Consider the following 6,286-nt stretch of genomic DNA (forward strand, 5'->3'; position numbering starts at 1 on the left):
CGCCGGCCGCCGCGCCGGGCAGTGACGCGAATCGGTCGGCTGGAGCCGGGTGTGTGACCGAGGATGCGGGTCAGCCGGCCTCGGGAGGGCGGTTGGCGGGGGGCGGCGCCCGCCGCAGGGTGCTCTTCTTGTACGGCCACTCGGCGGCCGCCGCTGACGCAAGCTCTGGCGCCGCAAGCTGCTGGTTCGCACACGTCTCGGAGATGGGCGTGGTCTTGACGGGAGCGGAGGCGCATGTCCTCTCCGCCGCTCCAGCCGCGGCAGCCGCGCCTTCCGCCGCCGTGCCACCCTCGAAGCTGGCTTCGCTGGGGACGGCCCTCTCGGCGCGCGCTCTGGTCCTCGAGCTCGCCTCCGAGCGTTTCTCCATCGACGGCAAAGGCGTGCGCGGGGCAGCGCCCTCGAGCCTCGCGGCTGCGATGCGGAGCTCGAGCAGGCCCGCCGCTCTGTCCAAGGACGAGGAGAAGGACAGCGCCGCGGTCGCGCTGCCCACTCTCCTCTGCGCCGTCCGCGTCGCCCCGCCGCTCGGAGCTTGGGATCTGCCGCAGCCCCCTCCGGTGGACTGTCGCCGCGTGCCCACGCGCGCGCCCTCGCCCTCGCCCGCCGACGGAGGGGGCACGCCCTCCCGGCCCCAGCTGGAGCTGCCCCCGCACGACGACCGAGGAGGCGGCGCCCGTGCGGCCGACGCCGGCGCGGGGAGCGCGGCCTCGAGTGCCCTGGCGCACGAACGAGCGACTCTCTTCTCGTCGCTCGTGGATGAGGCGGCCAGGACCCTCTGTCAGCGGCTGGGGCCCCTCTGCGTGCGCTGTGCACCCGACGAGCCGCAGTCTGCTCCGAGGGACCCGCGCTCCCCCTCCCGCTCCGGGTCTGCAGCCTCGGGCCTCAGCGGCTCCTCCGTCTCGGGCCATGCTCTCCTCGGCTCGGCGGCCGCGTCCGCCCGCGCCTCCCCAGGCGGCTCTCCTCCCAAACGGCGGCCACCGGCGGGAGGAGGCAGCGGCGAGGACGTGGCGGCAGCTGCCTCCGCAGCGGGATACACCGCCAGCGGCAGCCGCACCCAGCTGCTCATCTGCCGCGCGCTCGACCTCACTCTCGCCCTCTGCTTATCCGAGCGCCCCACCGGCCTGCACTTCCGTGTGACTGTGCTGAGTGCGGCGGACGGGGAGGGCGGGTGCGAACGCGAGCTCGGCGACCACAGTCCGCACGTCTCGCCGGACGGTTCGCCGAGCCTCGCGCACTTGCGCCGAGCTCCCGGCGCCTGCCCCTGCCGCCCGTCGTGCGGCCTCCCCCCGAAGGGGCGTGTGCCAGAGGCGAGCGCTGTCCGACTCTTTAGGCTCCTCCGCCTCGCTCTCGTCGGTGCGCTCCTCCGCCTCGAGCACCCTCTCCGTCGACAACACGCGCTGTGAGGCGGCGCCCTTTGCTGGCAGCTCGGCCCGCACCGGCGAGGCGCTCTTCCTCGACCGCCTCCGCGCCTCGCTGTCGAGCATCTGGTTCGACGTGCTCGCGCGCGCTGTCTGCCCGTCGGCCGACGCCTCTCCTCCCGCCGCCGCTCGCGCGGCGCTCGACGGCGCGCCCCTTGGCCCGTACGCTGCGAGGACGCTCGCGGTGACCCCGCCAGGCGCGGTCGCGCGCTTGCTCCTCGGCGAGCCGCGCCAGCTCTCCTTCGCCGCCCACACCGCGCCAGAGTACATCCGCTGGCTGGTCCAGCAGCCCATCTTCTCGCCGCCTGCGCTTGGGACGAGACGCGGGCCCCCGGCCGCGCCGCCGCGGCTCGTGGGCTGTGGAGAGGGATGCTTCGGCCTCGTGCTGCCGCCGCCGTGGCGCGCCTACGCGTGCCTTGCTTGGGTAGACTCCCCTCAGGCGGCGCTAGGCGCAGGCCTCGACGCCTCTGCGGTCGGCGCGACCGAGCGGCGCACCCTCCTCCTACCGAAGCTGCCGCCCCACCCGTGCCCTACTCACGCTCGCGCAGCCCTCGTGCGAGTAGGCAGCCGGGTCAGCAGCTCACGCGGACGCGGTCGCTCGTCGCCGATGCGCGCACCGCTGCGGACCTGCCCGAGCCGGTAGACGGCGGCGGCACGTCGCGCATGATGAGTCGCGTGGCGCCGCGGCTCGGCCTCTTGAGGACCCGCACCTTCACGTTTGGCTGCGCGAGCTCGGCTTGCGCTGCGTGCGCCAGCACGGCGTGCGCCAGCACCACTGCGAGCGGCTGCCAGCCGGCGAGCAGCACCGACCAGGCGGCGCCCCTCCTGGACACTTGCTAGACACTTGCTAGACATTTCCCAGACACTTACTGCGAAGAGCGCACCGACCAGACGGCTTCGGAGGCAGAGGCGACCAGAGCCGGCATGAGTGTTTCCGCCTTGCGGCTGTGAATAGGCGGTTTCAGCGGCCGAGGACGTGCCCAGCGGTATGCGCCGCGCGCCGTCCGCCACAGTGGCCGCTCTCCCCGTCCACCCGTTCGCCACCGCTGCCGAGCGTGCGATCGAGCGAGCGGCTGCCTCCTCTTCCGCCGCCGCCGCCGCCGCCGCCGCCGCCGCCGCCGCCGCCGCCGCCGCCGCCGCCGCCGCCGCCGCCGCCGCGACCACCGCCGCCTCGACTGCACCCGCTACTGCCGGCGCCACATCTGACGCAGGCGGGACCGGAGGCGAGCAGTGCGCGGCGCCGCCAGCCCGAGGGACGTCGGCGCGCGCGCCGCTGGCGAGGTCGGTGCAGGCCCGAGAGCCGGCACGAGGGAGCGCTTCTCTGGCACCGGCCTCTCTGCAGTTTGCGCTGCTCGCGCTTGCGCCCCAGCCGGAGGGCGACGGCGGCCGCGCAGCGCTCGAGGCGGCCGGAGCGCTCCTCTCCTCGACGCTCGCCCGGCGGTGGGGCATGTTTCGCTCCGACGCGCTGTGGCGCGACTTGCAGAGCGGCTCCGCCGCAGCCTCGCCCGAGGCGGCCGCGGAGCTGGCGTCGTTCCTGGCCGAGCTGCCGGCCGAGTGGCCGCTGCACGAGGCCTACCCGCCGCTGGACGTGCTGCGCCAGCTGCGGATGCCGTGGGCGGCGCTGTTTTCACGGCTCGCGGTGCTGCCGATCGCCGCTTGCAGCTTCCGCGACGCGTCCGACCGCGAGAACCTTGTGCTCCTGCTCAGCTCGCCTCGGACGGTGGCGGCGGCGGAGGAGCCGACGCAGGGAGGAGGCGACGCGGGCGTGTCTCTCGTCGGCGGCCGGCTGCTGCACCTGAGCGTGGACTCGCCAGGCCTGCTGAGGGCGCATCTGCGCGGCAGCACGCCCGCGGCGCGGCCAGCCGAGATGCGGTGCCCCGTCAGCGACGAGGTGGCACGCGTCGTGATTTGCTGGCTGTGGACCAACCACCAGTGGTCGGAGCCCCCGCAGCAGAGGACGATACCCGCGAGCGCGTCGCGAGGGGGCCGCTCCCGGACGCATGGTCCTTGAGGGTAGTGCTTTTTGGCGGGTACAATATATTACGGGGCACAGCGCATGTCCTGAGCGTCGTACGTTTACGTGTCGAGTACGTGTCTGACTCTGCACTCTCTACTCGCTCGCGGGCGGGGATCTCGAGGTGGATACGGCTTTATCCTTTGGCCGCGACGTGGTCTGCGACCGCGCCGCTCCCGAGAGGGCGGGTATCTAGGTATGCCAGAGGCAGAGCCACTGGGCCTTGCGCAGGTTGTGGCGTGTCTCACTCTGCACTGCTTCTCCACACACATCAGTGTCAACTCTCTCCCATCGTCCTAGACGCCTTCCAGTGGTGCGGCTCGTGCCGCCCGCCCTGCTCGCGCGCTCCGCCGTGGCACCTCACCACCTCGCCGGTGAGCACCTCCAGGTCCTCCGCCTGCTGCGCGCAGAGCTCTTGCAGCGCGGCCTGCTCCTCCACCAGCTGGCGCAGCTTCTCCGACAGGCACGACACCTCCTCCGCGTGGCCGAGGGTGGCTCGCGCCTCGGCAGACGCGGCCTCGCTCAGCGCGTTCACCTGGACGAGCGCCTGATCGCGCCACGCCGCCCCGTCCTCCCGCGCCTCGCGCAGCAGCGCCGAGGTCGCATCGAGCCGCTCCTCGAGCGACGCCGCCTGCGCCCTCCCGGCGGCGAGCGCTTCGGCCTGCTCGGCCGCCGCGGCGCGCAGCTGGCGCCACTTGGCGAGCAGCAGCCGCACCGCCAGCCTCTCGGCGACCAGCGCGCGCTGCCCGCGCGTGGCGCGTCCGAGTGGAGAGCCGGGGCGGGACGAGGGCGGCGTGGCGCTGTCCAGCTGCACCGATGGCGCGAGCGGCGCCGGCGCGTCCGGTTCCCGCGCGCCGAGGAGCGGAGGGCGGGGAGCGGCGGCGGCGAGAGGAACGACCCCGCCGAGGGCGGCGGCCGCGGCGGCGGCCTGTGCCTCCATCTCTGCGAGTCGCTGCGCGATGGCGTCCGCCTCGCCGCCCGTCGCCTGCAGCTGCGCGCGCAGCCCGCCGAGCGCGCTGAGCAGCGACGGCTTTGCGAGCAGCAGCGACGCCGCCCGCCGCTGCGAAGCGTGGAGCGAGTCTTGGACGGCGGCGCCCCTCGCCTGCAGCTCGGCGACCGCGAGGCCCGCCGCCGCCGAGTAGGCCGCCCCAAGGTCAAGCAGCAGCGCCCAGCGCCGGAAGGCACGCATCAGGCCGAGGAGGGGCCAGAGGCGCAGCCCCGCCAGCTTCTCCACCCGCAGGCGCAGCAGCGCTTCCTTCCCGGCGGCAGCCTGGCCGCCCGCCGCCTCCCACGCACCCCCCGACGGAGCGGCCCCCTCTGGCGCCGGCGCGAGCTGCGGCGCGCAGGCTGCGAGTACGCGCGGCTCCCACCCCACCGCCGGCGGCTGGCCCACGCGCAGCGGCAGCGGCGCCGGCAGCTCCTCGGCGATGAGCGGCTCGCTCCGCACCTCGTCGCGCAGCTCGATCGCCGTCATCGCAGCCGCACGCCGCTCGCCGCGCAAGCGCCGCTCGGGCGACGACGGCGCCGAGGCGGCGGCGGTCGGGGGCGGGGGCGAGGCGCGGGCCCGCCGCGTCGGGAGCGACAGCCCGGGCTGGTCTCCCCCGGGCTGGTCGGTCTCGAGGTCGCTCCAGAGGAGAGGCATCGCCGCGAGGCCTGGCATCGCCGCCCGCCCGCCCGCCCGCCCAGCCTCGCCTCCCCCTCCTCCCCCTCCCCCTCCTCCTCCTCCTCCCCCTCCGGCGCGGCGCGAGCGGCGGCCGGCGGCCGACGGGGAAGCGGGGCGCTCGTGCAGGGCGAGGAGCTCCCGCTCCAGATGAGCTGCACGGGCTCGCGCCTTCGGGGCGAGGGCGAGGGTGGGCTCGGCCCGAGATGTGGCCGAGATCAAGAGATGCGGCCGAGATGTGGCCGAGATCAAGAGATGCGGCTAGGCCCGATATTGGCTGCGGCCGGGTTGTGTCCGGGCTGATGTTGGCTGCGGCCGGGCTGTGTCTTGGCTGTGTCTTGGCTGTCTTGGCTGTGTCTGGGAGCGAGTTCGCCTCGTGGAGGAGGGAGGTGAGCGAGCTGGCGTGGAGTCGGCTCTGCTCCAGCTCCGCCTGTAGCGCGTCGTTGGCGGCCTGGAAAGCGGCCACCTGGGGGCGGCGAGTCGCGGCCGAGTCACGGACCTCCAGAGGCCACCGCACTCGGCGGCGGGGTGGGAGGCCGCCAGCCAACCTCTGCCCGGTGCCCCTGCGCCGTCTCCTCGCTCTGCTGAGCCCGCTGCAGCCTCGCCTGCAGCTCCTGGTTCGAGGCCTGCACGCGGGTCGCCTCCTGCGAGAGGGACTCGCAGCGCGCGCGCAGCTGGTCGACCTCGAAGCGGGAGACGTTCGAGCCGAGCCGCTTGCTCATCTCGCCCACCATCTGCAGCCGCGCCTGCTCGGGTCGGGGCAACGCTCGGCTCGGCTGTGCTCTGCCGGCTGGCCCTCGCCCACTAGCTACAGCCGGCGCCTCGTCACGCTGCAGCGCCTCCTCGCGTGCGCGAAGAAAGTCGGCCTCCTCCTGCGGGGCCCGAGAGACGCCCGAGATACGCCCGAGATACGCCCGAGATACGCCCGAGAGACGTCCGAGATCACCAGAGATCGAGATTCGACGTCGCGAGGGGCAGAGCCGCGCGAATGCGAGTGTGGGTTGTGTGTGGGTTGTGTGTGGGTTGTGTGTGTGTGTGTGTGTGTGCGCGCGCGCGTGCGAGTGCGTGTCAGAGTGCGTGTTTTCCTGTAGGGCGGCGAGGTCGAGGCGCAGCTGCGACATCTCCTGCGCCTCGTGCACGCCTGGGAGGGAGAGGGCGAAGAAGGAAGGCTGGGGGCGGGTCTTTGCGATTGGGAAA

The sequence above is a fragment of the Emiliania huxleyi genome (genome assembly GCF_000372725.1).
Source record: "Emiliania huxleyi CCMP1516 unplaced genomic scaffold EMIHUscaffold_22, whole genome shotgun sequence".
In the NCBI taxonomy this organism is placed as follows: Eukaryota; Haptophyta; order Isochrysidales; family Noelaerhabdaceae; genus Emiliania; species Emiliania huxleyi.